The sequence below is a fragment of the Dama dama genome, chromosome 33, assembly GCF_033118175.1.
Source record: "Dama dama isolate Ldn47 chromosome 33, ASM3311817v1, whole genome shotgun sequence".
In the NCBI taxonomy this organism is placed as follows: Eukaryota; Metazoa; Chordata; class Mammalia; order Artiodactyla; family Cervidae; genus Dama; species Dama dama.
In genome coordinates, this window is record NC_083713.1 from 47,331,246 (window position 1) to 47,352,816 (window position 21,571).

Sequence of the window (21,571 nt, forward strand, 5' to 3'; positions counted from 1 at the left end):
ATCTTCTATAGCTTCAAAAAGATTTTATGTAGATTGAGATTATTGCTTTCTTACATGTTTGATATATTTCACTAGTTAAGTCATAATCATAGGCTGCAGTTTTCTTTGTGGAAATTTTAAATTGTGAATTAAATTCAATAACTAAAAGGCTTTTCAGATAAATTTTTTCTTGAATAAGCATCATCAGTTTGTATCTTCCTAAGATTTGGTTAATCACACCTAAGTTATCTATTTATATACATAAATTTGCCAATAACTCACTTATTATCTTCTATTATTTATAGAATTTTCATTAATGTCCCTTCTTTCAGTCCTGATATTGGTAATTTATGTCTTTTTTCCCCTTTTTTTCCCCTTAATTAGTCTGGCTAGAGGCTAAAAACACCAATGTTTATAAATTAAAATTCAAATAGGAAAAATATGACAGGTATATGACAGACAAAGAGCTAAATTCCTTTACCTAACAAAAAGTTCTTTCAGATCGAGAAGTCCTTTAATTGCAGTGGTGATCAGGGAAAATTTGATCTATCAGTTCAGTTCAGTCACTCAGTCATGTCCGACTCTTTGCGACCTCATGATTGCAGCATGCCAGGCCTCCTTGTCCATCACCAACTCCCAGAGTTTACTCAAACTCATGCCCATCGAGTCAGTGATGCCATCCAGCCATCTCATCCTCTGTCGTCCCCTTCTCCTCCTGCCCCCAATCCCTCCCAGCATCAGGGTCTTTTCCAATGAGTCACCTCTTCGCATGAGGTGGCCAAAGTATTGGAGTTTCCGCTTCAGCATCAGTCCTTCCAATGAACACCCAGGACTTATCTCCTTCAGGATAGACTGGTTGAATTCCTTGCAGTCCAAGGGACTCTCAAGAGTCTTCTCCAACACCATAGTTCAAAAGCAACAATTTTTTGGTGCTCAGCTTTCTTCACAGTCCAACTCTCACATCCATACATGACAACTGGAAAAACCATAGCCTTGACTAGACGGACCTTTGTTGGCAAAGTAATGTCTCTGCTTTTTAATATGCTATCTAGGTTGGTAATAACTTTCCTTCCAAGGAGTAAGCATCTTTTAGTTTTATGGCTGCAGTCATCATCTACAGTGATTTTGGAGCCCCCCCCCCCACCAAAATAAAGTCTGACACTGTTTCTACTGTCTCCCCATCAATTTCCCATGAAGTGATGGGACCAGATGCCATGATCTTCGTTTTCTGATTGTTAAGCCAAACTTTTTCACTCTCGTCTTTCACTTTCATCAAGAGGCTTTTTAGTTCTTCTTCACTCTCTGCCATAAGGGTGGTGTCATCTGCATATCTGAGGTTACTGATACTTCTCCCGGCAATCTTGATTCCACCTTGTGCTTCTTCCAGCCCAGCGTTTCTCATGAGGTACTCTGCATATAAGTTAAATAAGCAGGGTGACAATATGCAGCCTTGACATACTCCTTTTCCTATTTGGAGCCAGTCAGTTGTTCCATGTCCAGTTCTAACTGTTGCTTCCTGACCTGCATACAGGCTTCTTAAGAGGCAGGTCAGGTGGTCTGGGATTCCCATCTCTTTCAGAATTTTCCACAGTTTATTGTGATCCACACAGTCGAAGGCTTTGGCGTAGTCAATAAAGCAGAAATAGATGTTTTTCTGGAACTCTCTTGCTTTTTCGATGATCCAGCAGATGTTGACAATTTGATCTCTGGTTCCTCTGCCTTTTCTAAAACCAGCTTGAACATCTGGAAGTTCTCGGTTCATGTATTGCTGAAGCCTGGCTTGGAGAATTTTTAGCATTACTTTACTAACGTGTGAGATGAGTGCAATTGTGCGGTAGTTTGAGCATTCTTTGGCATTGCCTTTCTTAGGGATTGGATGAAAACTGACCTTTTCCAGTCCTGTGGCCACTGCTGAGTTTTCCAAATTTGCTGGCATATTGAGTGCAGCACTTTCACAGCATCATCTTTCAGGATTTGAAATAGTTCAACTGGAATTCCATCACATCCACTAGCTTTGTTCGTAGTGATGCTATCTAAGGCCCACTTGACTTCACAGTCCAGGATGTCTGGCTCTAGGTGAGTGATCACACCATTGTGATTATCTGGGTCGTGAAGATCTTTTTTGTACAGTTCTTCTGTGTATTCTTGCCACCTCTTCTTAATATCTTCTGCTTCTGTTAGGTCCATACCATTTCTGTCCTTTATCGAACCTATCTTTGCCTGAAATTTTCCGTTGATATCTCTAATTTTCTTGAAGAGATCTCTAGTCTTTCCCATTCTGTTTTTTTCCTCTATTTCTTTCCATTGATCACTGAGGAAGGCTTTCTTATCCCTCCTGGCTATTCTTTGGAACTCTGCATTCAAATGGGGATATCTTTCCTTTTCTCCTTTGCTTTTTTCTTCTCTTCTTTTCACAGCTATTTATAAGGCCTTCTCAGACAACCATTTTGGCTTTTTGCACTTCTTTTCCATGGGGATGGTCTTGATCTCTGTCTCCTGTACAATGTCACAAACCTCCATCCATAGTTCATCAGGCTCTCTCTCTATCAGATCTAGTCCCTTAAATCTATTTCTCATTTCCACTGTATAGTCATAATGGATTTGATTTAGGTCATACCTGAATGTTCTAGTGGTTTTCCCTACTTTCTTCAGTTTAAGTCTGAATTTGGCAATAAGGAGTTCATGATCTGAGCCACAGTCAGCTCCTGGTCTTGTTTTTGCTGACTGTATAGAGCTTCTCCATCTTTGGCTGCAAAGAATATAATCAATCTGATTTCAGTATACATACCTGGAATTTCCTATTTTTTGAGAGAGACAGATGAGAAAATAATTTTAGTGATGAATGTTATACCAAGAACAAATACAAAAAAAATATGATTAAAGTACTAGACCTTTTCTGAGGATGTGCTAATTTTAATGTTCCTGGTTTGGGAAATAATAGAATAGGAGTGGTGTGGGCGTGAAGCATAGCAAAGAGGAAAGTGACTATGGGAGCTGTTACCTGTATGACCTCTCCTCTAATAATATAGAATTTTGATGGTGATTATTAAAAACTGTCCTGGGGAGGATTAAATGCACAGGCTCTGGAATCAGATTGATATTGACTAGAGCCCCGGTCTCTCCATGTATCAGCTATGTTACTTTATAGACAATTTATTGAATGTCAATAAGCTTTAGTTTCCTCATATGAAAAATGGTAATACCCACCTCATAAAATTGTTACAAGTAATAGAAAAGTATATGTTAATATATATACATATATCCCCTGGAGGAGGACACAGAAACTCCCACTCAAGTGTTCTTGCCTGGAGAATCCCATGAATAGAGGAGCCTGTGGGCTACAGTCCATAGGGTCACAAAGAGTCAGACCCAAGTGAAGTGACTTAAGCATGCATGTACGCATATGTATGTATATGCAGTTATTACTATGCTTGGCAATCGTTGTATCACTAATACCAGTAGTTGTTATAACTGACATTTATGTGTAAGGAGTTTTATACATATCACTCCACTAGATTTCTAGAACAATCCTAAGAGAAATACATTGTAATTGATGTATAAGTGGTAGGTTTGTAGATATATCAACTGGGTAGGAGAATAGAGGCAGTGTTCCCTATTACTAATGTGCTTTTACTTAGGAGTTCATAGCTTAAATTTCCATATTGTGTTGTCTGTAAATTTAGGTCTTTAGGGCCTTTGCTCTCTCTAAGAATTATTCTACCTGTCACACTACTACAGAACTGCTAAGATGGGGATTACTGGCATTACTTACTCAAATAACACACCATTAAATGAGAACAATCATTGATTTTCCTGGACAAATAGACACAAGCATAATCCTATGTACACATGTATTCTACACATACATATTAAATAGGTCAAGCCAAAATGTCAATTCAAGTCAATTCATGTGAGCAGAACTCCACTAAGTGCTGTGAGGTACGTAGAAGAAATGTAAGTGCTGCTGATACTCTGTGTCGGCCAACCCAGCTCACGTTTATTCTCAGCTCTTTTTTTCCCTTGCCTCCTTCTAATATAGGATCTGAAAAAAAGCCAAATACTCCATAGCTTTACAGCCTTCCTTGCAGATAGAAGAGACCATGTGACACACTTCTGGCCAATGAGATATTACTAGTGGAGGCTTTCTAAGATTTTTTTTTTTCGGGAAAAAAAGAAGAGAGACTGCTAGAAAATCCATTTTCTTCTCTTCTGCCATGAACTTGAGACAATGGCGGTCATATTGCAACCATAATGCTTCATGCATAAGAATGAAAGCCAGTATGCAAAACAAGAGAGGCTACATGAAATAGAAGACCTGATATTAGTAAAAGCAGCTGAATTTGTAGGCCATCCAGCTTTTTCTCACTGGCTGTATGGCTCCAGCATTCCCTTATATTTTTCAGTATCCTGGGGAGATGGACAATTCCCTACCTAGGAATCAATTCCTCTAACTTGCAGTCACAGAAATATTCCTAACATAGAGTAAGACAGGGGACATAAGAAATCAAGGATTCTCATATTTCCCTATAGCCCAGGCAGTGGCAATGATGCAAATACACGTTATGCAACATTTCCTCCAGAGGGGAAAAAGTCAACAGTAAGAAGAAATTACATTGAACAAAACTCATGCTTTCAATCTAATTGGAAGACAGGAAATTCTAAAGGTTCAAACTGACTCTAAATAGAAAAATATACATCTGAGCAGAGTTAGCTGTCTCCTTACGCTTCTGCACTCCTGCTGCCAGCCTTCACAGAGAACAAGTACAGTTGGCTATCATCAAAAAATCCACAAACAGCAAGTGCTGGAGAGGTTATGGAGAAAAGGGAACCTTCTTGCACTGCTGATGGGAATGTAAGTTGATACAGTCAGTATGGAAGACAGTATGGGGATTTCTTGAAAAACTAGGAATAAAACCACTATACTTAAAGGAGAAAAGTTTCTAAAATTAACCATATTAAGGATAGAACCAAAAAAAAAAACAAACAAACAAAAAAAAAAGGATAGAACCTGGGCATATGCCTGGACAGAACCTGAGCACATACCCAGACAAAGCTATGGTTCAAAATGCTGGGAAAGATTGAAGGAGGGAGAAGGGGATAACAGAGGATGAGACGGTTGGAAGGCATCACCGACTCAATGGACATGAGTTTGGGTAAACTTCAGGAGTTGGTGATGGATAGGGAGGCCTGGCATGCTGCAGTCCATGGAGTCACAGAGTCAGACACGACTGAGTGACTGAACTGAACTGATGGTTCAAAAAGAAACATACACCTCTATGTTCATAGTAGCAATATTCACAATAGCCAAGACATGTGTTATGTGTGTAAGTCACTTCAGTCTTGTCTGACTCTGTGCAACCCTGTGGAATGTAGCCCACCAGGCTCCTGTGTCCATGAGATTCTCCAGGCAGGAATACTGGAGTGGGTTGCCATGCCCACCTCCAGGGGATCTTCCCAACCCAGGGATCAAGCCAGCATCTTTTATGTCTCTTGCATTGGCAAGCAGGTTCTTTACCAGTAGCGCCAGGTGGGAAGCCAGGACATGGGGACAACCTAAATGTCTGTCAACAGATGAATGGATAGAGATGTGGCACATGTATACAATGAAATATGACTCAGCCTAAAAAAGAATGAAATAATGCCATTTGCAGCAACATGGATACAACTAGAAATTATCACACTAAGTAAGTCTGGCTTCCTTGGTAGTTCAGCTGGTTAAGAATCCACCTGCAATGCAAAAGACCCCAGTTTGATTCCTGGGTCAGGAAATTCCCCTGAAGAAGGGATAGGCTACCCATGCCGGTGTTCTTGGGCTTTCCTGGTGGCTCAGACAATAAAGAATCCACCTGCAGTGCAGGAGACCTGGGTTCGATCCCTGGGTTGGGCAGATCCCCTGGAGGAGGGCATGGCAATCCACTCCAGTACATTTACCTGGAGATTCCCCATGGACAGAGCAGCCCGGTGGGTTACAGTCCATGGTGTCACAAAGAGTCGGACGTGACTGAGCGACTAAGGATGCACAAGTAAGTCAGAAAGAAAAAGATACCATATGGTATCATTTATATGTGAAATTTAAAATATGGCACAAATGAACCTATCTACAAAACAGAAACAGACTCGCAGACATAGAAAACAGACTTTCAGTTGCCAAGGGGGAGCAGAGAAGATGAGGGATGGATTGGGAATTTGGAGTTAGTAGATGCAAACTATTACATTTAGAATGGGAACAGCAATGTCCCACTCTATAGCATAGGAGATTGTATCCAATCTCCTGGGATAAATCATAATGGAAAAGGAAGAAAAAAGGAGATCAATTTTCCTAGAGAAAATTAAAAGGAATGAGCATGCAAAAAGCTACCAAGCCTGGATGATTTTACGATCATCCAGAAACTTCAAATATTTTTCCAGAGAATTAAAGATGAAAGAAATTGTTCCAGTACTTATGAAGAAGGGATAATATTCATGCAAAATCTGATGCTGTTTAAAGAGAAATTAGAAAATGCTATTATTTATAATTATGGAGGCCAAAGTTCCAAACAAAATATTAGTGAATGGATTTAACAACATGTTAAGAAAATAGTAAGCCATGAGTAAGTGGGATTTCTTTCATAATTGCAAACTTGATTCAATATTAGACAATTCATTAATATAATAAATCATATTGCTAGATGTAAGGAAAAATCATACAATTATCTCCGTAGAGGCTGAAAAAAAGTCTTAAGTAGAATTCAATGCTTATCCTTTTGGTAGGGGCATGGGTTAGCAGTGAAGAAACTAAACACATATTCTAGGATTAGGCAAATAAGAAAATTTGCAGTGGATGATGGGAGCCAGGTTTTTTATTGACAGAGAAGGAAGTTACACTACAGAAAGGATAGAATGAACTTTGTGAGGCTGGATAGTAGTTGTAGGTATCAGTGTGAATTCATTTTTAAAAATAGATTCATTAGTGATTCTTAATTGAAGACAGTTTGCCCTCCAAAGGAAATCTGTCCATGTCTGCAGACATTTGGTTTTTGAATCTGGGAGGTGGGGTATGGCATCCAGTGAGAGGCTAGGGCCACTGCTAAACCTAGCAGATGCAAAGTGCAGGGCAGCACCCCCCACCTCTCCCAGCAAAGAACTACCTGATCCACCATATTAATATCAAGAACACAGAGGATGAAAACCCTGAGATAGATAGACAGATATAGGTAGATAAGCGAATATATCCTGATGTGCATGTGTGGCTGTATGTGTAAATCTAATTCTTAGCTCTTTGTGCTGAGAGTGCCTTAAAACAATGACCCACCCAGAGCCCAAATGTTACTTTCTAAATACTAACAGGGACCACAACTCCTTAGTGAAGTGGCTGCTTCTTGGATAGGGCATGATAGAGTCCTCTTGTGTGTGTGTGTATGTATGTATGTATCAGAAAATAAGAAGATTCTCAAAGAATGAAGGTATGTCAAAAAACACACAGGGGCCAGCATGAAATGGTTCACTGAGGCCACATCTGGGATTATTTGGCCATCAAAATAAATAGTGAGAGTAAAGAATTACAACCCATTGAACAAACTAAGAGCTCATGGCTTCCATATAGAAATATGTACAGACGTTCATACATAACACTTACCTAAATGGAAAAGAAAGAAAAGCTTTTGTTTACACTAAAAAGTCAACCAATAAACATGATGGAATTAGCAAAATCATCATTTGGAAATGTTCATAATATTTTATTCAGGCAGAAATCATTAGCTAGTGCTAATGCTAGGATATTTACATAGCCTCAAACTATGTTCCTATAAGATAGTAATCAGTTATAAGGGAAAAAAAGTATTAACTTTACAGCAAGGACCTGACAGTCACCACCTTAAACAAGTGAGCAAAAAAAAAAAAAAAAAATCACCAGCAGTGGGATAAATTGACATCATGTAGCTCTTGATACATTGCACTGAGAAGAAGAAAACATCATTTCTATGATAATCCTGGGCCAACATGCATATGTTGAGTTGAATCATAAGAAAACATCAGACAAACCCAAAATGAGGGCCTTTCTACAATATAATAAGATTGTACTCTCTAAAAAATCCATGAATGAAAATGAAACCTTTCTGAGAAACTTTTTTAGATTAAAAGAGACTAAAGAGATATTACATCTGAACGTAAGAACTGAGATTTTCTTTTGCTCTAAATTGCATTGTTGGTATAATTGGTAAACTGAATGAAGTTTATAGGTTATCTAATAGTATCAGTCTCAATTTCCTGATATTAATGATTGTACTGTGACTCTGTAAGACAACTGTTTTAAGGTATGTACATTGAAATATTTAGGCGTGAATACACCACCACCTGCAGTTTACCATTAAGCAGTTTTAATGTATATATTAAGAGTTAGAGCGATATACCAAATATGGTAAAATATCAACATTTAGAAGATCTGGAGAAGGGTACGTGGAAATTCTAATTCTAGAAAGTATTCTTGCAATCTTTCTGTAAGCCTAAATTTATATCTAAAATGAACAAAGATAGAAGTCTTGTTTTTCAGTCTAAAAGAATATAAAAAATGCCTCTTTTTTCTATGCATGAAAATAGATAACAAACGAAATACTCATGCTTTCTAATGCATACTTATAAAATGATAAAATTAATATATTGTCAATATCCAATTAATGCAAAGTAGCAATTTTAGAAATAATCTCCTTATAAAAGAATATTCATGTTATGTCTTTGCCACTTTTAATGGCATCATTAAGGCCAGACTTTATTTATTGCTTAATATATTTTCTATCCTCTTGACTCACACATTTATTGTTTCATTTTATTCCACACTTTTCAGTGATAGGTATTGACACTGAGTCAAAATCTATGGGTTTTTCTTTGAAAACTCTGGACTGTATTTTGAAAAATATATCAATTTTAGCACCAAAGAGGCAAATGGATTGCTTAGTTGTTAAATAATCTTAATGAGATGTCAACAGCAGAAAAATATTCTCAATCCTCAGCAAGGTCTTCAGGTAATGAAACATTGATTTTTTTTTTTAAACCTATAAAGTCATTTTGCTTACTGTACAGGAATTAAATGAAAAATAGTTATTTGTTTCCAAGGGCAAAATCTATTTTCAGATAATTTAATAATTAAAATTATTTATAATTTTTCTGCCTTCATTAGCTACCTGTTTTGTTTGCACTGTTGCTTTTGTTTTTGCACTGTTGATTTTTTGAGTAAACATCTCGGGTTCATTTTTGAAGCAAGTCTCAGACCAAGACTGACCTGAATTAAATTGTTAGAGGGATTATACTTGTGGGGAATCATCTGTATTTTAGCTAAAAAGTGCTTCATGAACCAATAAATGTGATGTAAGAATTTATTGTCCTAACTTATTTATTTTTATTCTTTCACTTATTTAAATATTAGTGCAATTGAAATTACTTAGCCATTTGGGTCAAAGGTTTAAATATTCATAAAAATTATTTGGAATCCAAAGTCTCTGTTCATCCAATTTGAATTCTTTAGCTCTACGTTAAAACAGAGCAAAATTTAAAAATCTGTTAATAAGTTGAAAGAATAGTAGTTATCCTTTGGCTTCAAAATCATGTTAAATAAGAATTAACACTCTATTTTGGGGAAATAGCAATGTGAATCTGAGAGGTGCAGATTAGCCAAACTGGGATATTTTCAGAATGTCATGGAAGCTCTACTCTCCAGATATAGAAACAATTTCTAAAGCATTCAAACTTTGGAAACTACTACTTCAGAAAAGAGGAGAAGCCATGTTTTTCTCAGCAAATACTATAAACGTAGACCATTTTCACCTATTCTGGTTTCCAAATGGAAGCATTTTTCTCTGCATTTGAGGATGATTAAGCATGTCTACTTAAGATAGAGTGCATTTTGGCCTTATTTTAGACTCCAGGAGAAGTCACAAATGTGGTATTTTCAGCTAGTTTTGATCCTGGTTTTGACAGTGAAAGTGCAATGGATCAGTTAACTATTGAATAAGAAACTACTTCAAAATTTAGTGGCTTTCCACAAGAATCTCATGGCAATGGAAAAGATACAAGAGAACAACCAGAAGACGGCTTTTCTACTCAGATCCTATTGAGCGATATAAGTCCCATAGTCCAGTCCAAGGTCAAAAACAGACCCGTAGAATCACAAGACTGAAAGTACGGAATCTAGGAGGGATGAATTGAGTCCAATAATGCAACCTATACAAACATGAGGAAATAGCTGATAGAACAGTTCCTATTCTGCATATTACTTCCTGTCAATGTTTTTTTTGATGATGAAAATAGTGTTAGCTCACCAAGTCACAAATATATCACCTTAGGAGGAGGACTAGCCCTTATAGAAATCATGAATGTCTTTTTCAGAACAATGGGGTATCAGACCATTAATAACTGACACTGATTTGATGGCTAAATTTTAGGAGAGATTGAGTTTTTAATATTCTTCAGAAGAAGAAAGAATCTTTTAACCCCTTTGCAGCAAAGAATATCAAGAAGTAACAAATTGGCAGGAAAACAGTCAGTTCTATGCTATAGAAGTGGTAGGAAGCAGCAGCTTCTAAGGAAGAACTCACACAGCTGGATTCTGGTGATAAGACTGGTCCTCCTTCTGTTACAGTGGGACACAGGAACAGTCACTCCGAGGAAAACAGAAAGACAACAAAGTGTCATCACCCAGAGGGCAGTCATTCTGATGGCTTGGGTGTGGAGAAAGAACCAAATGTGTCTTTCAAGATTTAAGACCATTTTCAGGTTTGAGCATATTGCAAAAGATTTGTTTAAGAGTTGTAAATGTTTCCTTTTCCATTTGATAAAACGTTGTAAGTGCCTGAGATGGTTTTTTGCATTTCTAGCAAATACTTTCTAAATTCTTTTTATTGTGGAGATAGAAATCTTGTTTTTATGCTTCAGTTGTCTGAATATGAACTGAATGCTTATAAGCTTATTATAAACACCCGAAGAGAGAGGGTTTACAGTGACAACACGTAAAGAATCTTAACAAAGGTGCTAATACAATGCAATGACAAACAGCATCCATTTCCAGCAGTGGTACCGTAGTGATGGTGTGAGTTCACAGCATCTGACTGGTAACCGCCAACATGTTATCTGTCAAATCTTAGTCACAGTTACAATTATTCAGAAGACATTGATTTTTCTCATGCTGACAGAAGCATTTATCACTTTTCACTCAAGATGTATCTTATCTAAGCACATATTATACTCTGACTGTACTGGAAATCAAGCTCCTTAGAACCTGAGATCTAGTCTCCCCTTCCAGTATTTACCTGTATGACCTGTGACAAGTCCAGCTTTCAGCTCCTCATCTATTTAAGGAGAGGGTGGAAAAGAGAAACTCTTAGATTACTTCCAGCTTGAATATTCACTAACACTACTGTGCTGGTTCAGTGTTCACGGGGTATTCCCTCTTGACCCACCCAGGATGTGTTTCATAGGTCCTAGTGCTGCTTCAAGTAATAGGTAAACCATGATAAAACCACGAGCCACAGATGGGTTGTACTGTCATGAAAAAGCCCATGAAACCAATACTTCAAATATTTGAAAAATATGATATGTATTTCTGTTTATGAGGAAACTGCAAGGGAATTTTCTTATGGTCTTTGAACTAGTGTTTAATAAATGCAAAACACCCTCTTCAGTGACTGATCAGAAAGGGAACGGAAAAAGAATTTGAAGATCAACTGAATCATTTTTCTTCTTATTTTGGTGGATGAGAAAGGTAGCAGCTGTGTATTGGGACTTTGCTAAATTAGAGAAGAGTATCATTTTAACTGGTGTTTAGGGCTGGCACTTAACGAGTATGCACGTTGTATGCCAGACAGTCCAGAGGACGCAGCTCCCTCAGTCTCTGACATGAGTCTCTCACAGAGCTGTACAGGCCACAGCCTGTGTGACTGTGGAGTCCCTGCAGCATAATAGCTTAAAATGGCATTTCTGTGTACATGACCTCACCAGAATCTACTGGAGTAGGATGAAAGCAGAGCCAGCTTCATGGGCGTATAACATGCGGTTGCAGAGGGTCCTGGGCTTACAAGGGCCCATATTGGTTTAATGCTCTGCTGTCACCATCCTTTTTTTAAAAATTAATTTATTTATTTTAATTGGAGGCCAATTATTTTACAATACTGTAGTGGCTTTTGCCACACATTGACATGAATCAGCCACGGGTGCACCTGTGCTCCCCATCCAGAACCCCTCTCCCACCTCCCTCCCCATCCCATCCCCCAGGGTCATCCCAGTGCACCAGCCCTGAGCACCCTGTCTCATGCATCAAACCTGGACCAGCGATCCACTTCACATATGATAATATACACATTTCAATGCTACCCTCTCAAATCATCCCACCCTCACCATCTCCCAGAGTCCAAAAGACTGTTCTTTACATCTGTGTCTCTTTTGCTGTCTCACATATAGGGTCATCGTTACCATATTTCTAAATTCCATATGTATACATCGGTATACTGTATTGGTGTTTTTCTTTCTGATTTACTTCACTCTGTATAATAGGCTCCAGTTTCATCCACCTTGTTAGAACTGATTCAAATGCATTCTTTTTAATGGCGGAGTAATATTTCATTGTGTATGTGTACCACAGCTTTCTTATCCATTCATCTGCCGATAGGCATCTAGGTTGCTTCCATGTCCTGGCTATTATAAACAGTGCTGCGATGAACATTGGAGTGCACATGTCTCTTTCAGATCTGGTTTCCTCGGTGTGTATGCCCAGCAGCGGGATTGCTGGGTCATATGGCAGTTCTATTTCCAGTTTTTCAAGGAATCTCCATACTGTTCTCCATCGTGGCTGTACTAGTTTGCATTCCCACCAACAGTGTAAGAGAGTTCTTTTTTCTCCACACCCTCACCAGCGTTTATTGTTACCATCTTGAAATTCTTAATTTTTAAGCAGGGAGCCCATCTTTTCATTTTTAACTTGGTACCAAACATTATGCAGCTAGTTCTGGAAGGATGTGGGAGCTTCAGTAGCTGCAGCCCATGGGCTCTGGAGCACCAGCTCAATAGTTGTGGCATACAAGCTTAGTGCTCCACAGCATGTGGGATCTTCCTGAACCAGGGATCGAATACATGTCCCCTGCATTGGCAGGTAGACTCTCCACCACTGAGCCACCAGGGAAGCCCCAAAAGAGCATTTTTACAGCAAGACTTGAAAGCCAGGATTTAAGACAGCAAACTAATCTTCTACTTTCTTTAGTATATCAAAGGCCAAATTTGCAGGATTAAGGTTATACAATTTCGCCATAAACATAGAGGAAATGATCTTTTCACATATGAGCAAATGTCTATTGTCAACAATTGCAATTATTTGATTTTATTTTGCAGTGTAATCAGTAACTTACCTGGGCTAGACAATACCTTTTGTTTACCTTTGGCATAAATTTTACATAGACTGATGTTCTGCCACCTGGCTTAGTTCAATTGATCCACAGATATCAAACCAAATAGAAAATTTTCCTATGTGATTGTTATTCATATTCAAAAAATGTGAGTAACTATGTGTGTTTTACATGAGTGTAAAATTCATTTCCCTGGTGGACTTGGACATTTTCCTTGATTATTATTATCTTTTTGATCCAAAATAACCTACAAGTGAGGACACTTAAGTTGATCATATTGAGTTGTATATTGTATACTAACATGGCCAGCTCAAATAGTCATAATCCAAAATGGATTTTAAAGCTGAGATTATTCACTTTACTTACATTAATCATTAAAACTCACAAGAAATGTGAATACTAAGAAATCTAAGAATAGTCAATAGTTGTCATATTCCTAAAAAGGAGTTAGCTGTGATTATAATATTTGAATCTTTCCAGTTAGTAACTGAGTAGTATGTCTCTCATATTTGGAGGGAGAGAGGGAAGGAGGGAGGGAGAAAGAACGTGATAATTAGGTTAAGCAAGTTATTGACTCTAAACCTGTTGGTGACATGCCAGCCCTTGTGAGCGAGATGATTTCTCAGCCTCTGCAGTGTTGACATACTAGCATGAGGATTGGACAGTTCTTTGTTGGGGGGAGTGTCCTCTGCATTGCAAGATGTTTGGCAGCATCCCTGTCTCTACCCTCTGGATGCTAATAGCATACCTCCTCTTCAAGTGTGATAACCAAAAATGCCTCCAGATAGTGCCAAATCACTGTCAGCTGAGAACCACTGGGCTAGATTGAATGAGGAGGTCATGAGAGGGCCGGTCTGCTTAACACACAAAAGGAGAACAAGTAGCCCTCCTGGTTCCTCTTTCATAGACTGATAGCTTGATATTGTACTTGAATGTTGAAGAGGTAACCCAAAGAAAAGTGAATATCTTCCCATATGTTAGAACAGTTAAACTAGACTGCTTATCCCAGGGCCTTCCCCAGATATGCGCTTTTATGTGTGGTTTTTGTTGGGGGGGGGGTGCATAAGAAATTATTCCAAGCTGGAGGTAGCCCCAGTCTACCCATTCCTTCTTTATGTACATGAGATCAAGTAATACAGTAAATGACCATGATTTCAAAGAGCACTGATCCACAAACACGCTGAGTTAACACCTCAGCAACTTGTTTTCAGCTTCTTTAGTGATGTTTTTAAAGGTCCATTCCCTAGGTATGTTGGCCCTACCTACATCGTTATCCTTTCTTTGCAGAATGCTTGGTTCAGAATGTTTGGAAGGATTTGAGAACTCCCTAGACCCCAGGGTACCTGAGAACTTGGAGATATAGTCCCCCCAAAGTGATTATTTTTTCCTAAGATTTAGAACAGCCACAGTCAACACTTAATTGTGCCTAGTCACTCAGAAAATCTGAATTACTTGCCCCACTTTCATCCATCCCAGGTCTTCAATAATTAGTTTGCCTGTAGATGAGTAGCAGCTCATCCATTCTTAGGGCCTGTTGAGACGTAAGAGACCTGGATTTGATCAGGTCAGGAAGATTCCCTGGAGAAGGGCATGGCAACCCACTCCAGTATTGTTGCCTGGAAAATCCCATGGATCGACGGAGTCTGGCAGGCTACAGTCCATCGGGTTGCAAAAAGTTGGACATGACTGAAGTGACTTAGCATGCATTGTTTACTGTTGGTTCTATGCTTCTCTGACATTTGGAAAATATACTGACCAGCTCATTTAAAAAATCTGTCAGACCCATGGAGAGAAGAAAGCAGGTATAGTATAGATCCTTTTAAGCTTTAGCATAAGGAGGTGTTCCATAAAGATAACATTGCTCTGTGATTTAGTCTGTGAGTGGGAAATGGTGGTATACCACTTCTGTTATGGGGGAGGAGTACGTATTTAAATTACCTATTTTGCTGTGAAATATTTGTATAACTGCTTCCATCCTACAAAGAAAAATACTTTCCAAATAGATAATGCAGAGGAATGCACTGTAATTACTCAAATATTCCATGATCAGACTAAGGCATGCTATATAATATGACTTGTTCCTAAGTTTTTGTTGCATCTAATTTTATTTATTTTCTTTGTAAGATAGATTATTTTAAAATCAGGTTTTACTGTATATCTAGAGGCTTGGTTAACATATTCATTTCAAAACACAGAAGAAGCTTCCTTGTGTGTTAAAAAGTACCTCTTCATTTTACATGTAAGAAAATGCACACAGGGAAGTGGAGAGATCTACCTAGACTTGCAAGGTGAGCTTGGGTGCTTTCTGCACCCGGTGGCCGGCAGATAGTGCATATGAATGCCTGTTCTCTGTGTTCAGTGTCATCACCTTGGCTGCTTTCTGGGAGCAGCATGCGGGGAGGCTGTGCCCCTTTGCTCTCCCTCTCTGACTGATAACACATTGAGGTGTCCCTTAAATTTTATACTCTGTGCTTGATCCCTGCCTACAGTTAAGCTCACAGAACTGGAATATCAGCAAGCTGAGAAACTGAAAGTAATTCAATGTGATGAAAGGATAACAGCATTTTCATTTTGATAAGAAATGAAAACTATTACCCATCAATGCTTTGACTTAGTATCTTTAGGGTACGTTCAAAAAAAGAAAGAAGGAAACATTGCAAATTAGGAGTCTACAGTTCCTTTCCCTATTCTGGCATTTGTTACCTATGTGGTCTTAGTAAATCATTTATTCTGGACTTAATCTCCATTCGTCAGTCTTGTTTCCTCTGGAAAGAATCCTAAAACATCATGATCACCGTCAGCATACCCATGACTAATAATCACTAATGTTGGTGGGACTATGGGAAAAAAAGAGATTCTCACTCACTCTTGGTTGTACTATAAAAAACCTTCTTAGAAAATCATCTGGCAGGGCTAATTAAAATGTAAAACTTACATGTCTCCCTGACCAGCAGCTCCATTTTCAACTACTCATTTACTAGATATAGAAAATATTTAAGTGTTTAAAGACATATCTGTAAGAAATTTATCACATGATTTTTGGAAACCAAGAACTGCAGGCAATCTGAAGAATCATCAATAACAGGATAATGGAACGAATTGGGTAATTCATATGCTGATGTGCTAACACATTTTAAAAAGGACAGAGATCTATATGAATTGACTTGGAAAGATCTCCATGATGCATTTATAAAATAAAAAAAAATTACAAAATGCAGTATACTCTTACCTCATTTGATAATAAGCCTCATATTTATATACATATATCTTATGCTTGTGATAAGCAAAGGAAAATATAGATTAATACATCCAAATTGGCAGTAGATAAATCAAAGAAAGAGAATACTGCTTTTCTCAAGATGTGTCTCTGTCCTGTTTGCATATGTACAAGAAGCATATTACTTTTAGTAAACAATATTTTTCCAACATTTTATTATGAAAAAATTTAAACATACAGCAAAGCTGAAATAATTTTGCAGTATGCAGCCATACATATATATTACTTGGATTCTATTCCATTAGCATTTTACTATACTTGCTTTATTATGCATCCATCCATTTATCCCTTTTTCTATCCATTCCTCATTCTACTTTATTTTTTCTTGATGCGTTTCAAACTAAATTTCATACCTCAGTCCACTTCTCCTACGTACTCCACCTTTCAGAATAAATGACATTTTGATTGAAATTTAAATATAGTACATTTTAAAGAAAGAGCTCTGATTGTGGCTTCACTCACTAAGCATCTTGGATTTCTTCTCCCTGCCCTCAACATAACAAATCTTCCAACATCTATAAAATTTAGGACAGTTGGGTCCTGAGGTTTGAGGGCAGGATATTATAAATATTAGTGAAATTAATGTTCTTTCCTACATTCTTTGGGGATCTATAGACCAACATATCTCTTAGTAAGTGCTTTTTGGAATTCAATGTAAATTGTCTGTACATCATGAAAATGTGAGCCAGAGATCCCCAAGGAGGTTTCAGGCTTTTGGAGACATAGAAGGTATACTGCTCAGAGTTCAGTTGTCAAGAATAGGATCCACTGTACCTAAGCATGCAGGGAGTTGTTACATGGTATTATATGATTTAGAGACTCACAGTCCAGGTGGGTATGGGGTGCTGAAGAAAAGCTGCATGGAGATTTCAGGAAACATTTCAAATCCACATAGTGGAACTGGACCAGGGGAGGTACTGCCTCTACCATAATCAGAAACGTTATTTCAAAATCAGAATTATGTCATCATGACTGCCTATTCCAGAATGATACCTCAGCCTTTTCTAGGAACCTGCCAAAGGAGGAAGCTACCTAGAGAATCAGGAAATCCTTGCTGTAGTTGTCCATTCCAGAACCAGGCTGCCTTTTCCATAATCTGCACAATCAACACAGAAGCTCCTCCCCTTGCTTGCCTCCTGAAATGAATCAGCAACCAAACTCTAAGATAATACCTGGAATCTCACCATAAGGAAATCTAGGGAATGTTTTATAAACACTATTAGTCGACTGAAATAATAAATTTTCTTATTCTTGAGTACATGGCTATATTCTGTTTTCCAAACTCCCCTGAAGTTATATGTGGCTATATGTCAAAGTTCTTTCCTAGAAGATGCAAGTAGACGTAATATATGCCTTAAGACAGTGGTCATGCCTCACCCAAATTTTTTCTCCTTATTGTTGGCTGGAATCTGACCAAGATTCAACCGTGTGGATGACGATAGTGCCAGAGGATGTAGAGCTGCGTCACTGCCTTGAATTTCTAATGACTTTGTGGAGCAGAGTCCATTTAACCGTTTTGGATGATTACATGAATGAGGAGGAAAAAAGAAACTTGAATCTTCTTTTCATCACTGGATCAATTGTTTGGTCTTTTGGTTATAACAGTCTCACCCTACCTCTGTACCTAGAAACGTTGATTAGGTTTTGTAGAGCAAGCCAATCCCTAGTGCCCTCCTGAACAGGGTTCCTCTCCCTTCAAAACACACTATGGCTCTCCTCTTCTCTCCCTCGTATCTCTCATCACTCAGAACCAAACACCCCCCCACACACACATACACAAAAATAGAATCTATCTTGTTTGTTGTTAGGACCTCATATGTCATAAATGTTTAATAAATTTTTGGTTAATAAATAAATGAAAACATCTTCACTTTTGAGGACTACTATGGGGACAGCTTATAATATTGTCTTTGACATATTTCGGTGAAAGGTGTGCTTTTAAACTTCGGAAAGGATTTTAACATATTGTAATGGGTTGAGGGCATTCTATCAGCAGAGAAGGATGCTGGAAGCATGGCGGTATACCAGGGGTGACTATAGCTTGAGAGCTGGCTGTTGTGCATGGTGGAAAGGCTGAAAAGGGGGGTTTGGGTTGAGATTAGATTCAGATTGGGCAAGTTCTTGAAAGCTCTCCTATGGCATTAGCAATTCTATCAGACAAGAAAACGTCAAAGGTTTGTTTTGTTTCTGTTTTTTATTTTTGCACTCTCATTGTACTAAAATGCTTGGATCTGCATTTTACAGAATGAAGTGCTGGCAGTGTAGAGACCAGAGAGAGGAGGAGAGAGCCTGGGAGGAGAGAGGCCAGGTAAGAGACTGAATTTCCCAGGAAAGAAAAGTGGATGTCTAAACTTGACAGAAGTCAAAGATACATTTGAGGGATATTTTGGAAATAACATTAAAAGAACTGAGTGACTTATTGGATGATAAGTAGAGAGAATCTCTAGTTTCTAGATTCAGTTGATAGTGCTATTGACTTAAGACAGGAAATGCAAGCAGAGAAGTAAATTGTGTTTGGGTGGTGAAGTAATAAAATTTGTTTTTCCAACTATTGCATTACACGTTAGGTCATGGAAATATTAAGAAGCTAGATGGTAATACAGGTCTGGAATTCAAGAGACAGATTAAGGCACTGATGACTTGAACTTGGAAGTCATGAGCAAACTCTATGACATACTCTATTAGTATGTCCCAGGAGGTCATCTGTAAACATTTGAATCAGAGATCCTTGCTTCAGGATGCTTGTAAAAATGAAAATTCTTGGACCTTATTGCAAATATATTCAATCAAAATCCCTGGAGGATGCGACCTGGAATCTGCTTTTCTAAAAATAGTCATGATTATTCTAACGCATTAAAACTTTTGAGAACAAGTAAGGGTGATAACTAAAGCATGATAGATAAGATTACCTGGGATAATGTATTGAGTAAAGACAAATGGACAAGGTTATGGACAAGAATGGTACTGGAATACAGAAACTGCACAGTTTAAAAACTGTTTAAAGAGGAGAGAAAATAAGAGATTCTTGAGAGTAGAGAAGTAGCGGTGAGAAGAGAAAAGTTTTACGGAGGTGAGGTGGTGATGGCTCCTGAGAGCTACATCAGGCTCTGTAAAGAAGCTGCCTAGAATGAGACAGAAAAAGAGGATACTGGTTTCATCAATTTGTTGGGCATCAGTGACCCGTGAGGCAGCAGTTTCAATAATCTGATGGGAGAGAATAATGTGATATCACGAAAACATTGAAGGAACAAAGGATTAAGAGACAGACTATTTTGAGACTATTTTCCTTTTCTAAGGAAACAGTACATATTGTTTAAAACTCAGTGTAATTTCTATTTCAAATTTCCATTTTTCTAAGGAAGAGAAAATGTGATGTTAGTTGGGGGTTTCCCCCGTACCTCTTTCTCCTAGAATGTGCAACTTTCCACTTTGTGCTCAGGTGGGCCCAGGCAGATCATTGCTGAGATGTCTCTTGGCCCATCTTCAAGGCACCTTCCAACCTGACAGCTTTCTCTTTCCTCGTGGCTCATATTCAAGTGGGGTTGCCTCTGAGGCGGGTGTGGCCTGGTTTGTAGAGTTGTCCTGTAGAGACATTTTATCTTGGAGTAAACCCTCTTCCTGGGATATACTCTTGAGTATCACATGCCCATCCTGCAGTTCTGTTATGTAGCAGGGCTATCATGTGACACCTGTCAGACACCAGTCCTGAGGTGCCTGCTTCTTCCCTTGAAAGCCTCTTCCTCCTCCCTAGATGACATTCCAAACATGTTGCACATACAGTACACACACTATTTACTTAATCCTCTTAAGTAATGTCACAAGATCTTTACTATTACTGGTAACATATTTAGCAAGAGTCACAGCTTGAGCCTAAACTCCATTTGAGGCTTATGTGTGTGAGGGCAACTGTGAGGAGGCGAGAGAGACCTGCGTGCCTGGGGAAGGGCCAGGCTAAGGAGAGGAGCTCTTTGGAAGAGAAGAAAGTCCAAACATGATTTGTGGAGAGTATACAGGAACGATTCCAAGCGTGACTTGGTGTCTATTGGATGGGACCTGGCTTAACTCTCATTGTAGTTCTGCCAAGTCCTAGGGTGAGGGGCTGTAATAGAGCTAATGTAAATTAAAAGAGTCATTTCTGTAAACTCCCTGTAAGACATTGACATGTATATTGTCAACTGCATTTGGAATTGCTGGTCCCTGTAGGAGAAACAGTAGTACATACGGTAACAGACTGGCTCTAATAATGGCAATGATGTTAAAGACAGAGGCATCTTTTTGTTACTGTCTTCCGCCTTTGATAATCTGCAACCTTTCTACAGATGTGGATACTCTTAAGCCTTGGACAGTGGCAACCTTACAGCCTTTGGAAGGCAACAGTGGGGAGCGCTGGCGTAGATGCCACTTTCTGCATCCTCAGAGGACTTAGGCACCCCTCCTGTAAAGTACAGGAGGAAGGGATAAACCAGGCTGTATGCCACATGACAGGCAGGAGGACTAGGTCTTGGAGCAGTGAGCAACCAGGAGGAGAATTTTGGAGGGATTTGATAGAGGATAAAGCTCCCATGAAACAGGTCAGAAAGTGGTACTAGGGCTACTCTTCTGTGTCAGTTACTAATTGGGCTTCCCTGGTGGCTCAAGACAGTAAAGACTCTGCCTGCAATGCGGGAGACCAGGGTTTGATTCCTGGGTTGGGAAGATCCCTTGTAGAAGGAAATGGCCACCCACTTCAGTATTCTTGCCTGCAGAGTACTATGGACAGAGTAGCCTGGCAGGCTGCAGTCCATGGGTTGCAAAGATTTGGACACATCTGAGCAACTGAGCTTGCATGCACATGGGGAATAAACAGATTAGTTTATTCATTAGTCTATTTTTTAAAACTTATCTTGAATGCAATGAACAAAATAGATGAAACTGATGAAAAAAAAAGTTTAGAGACTTAAAAATCTTGGGCAAA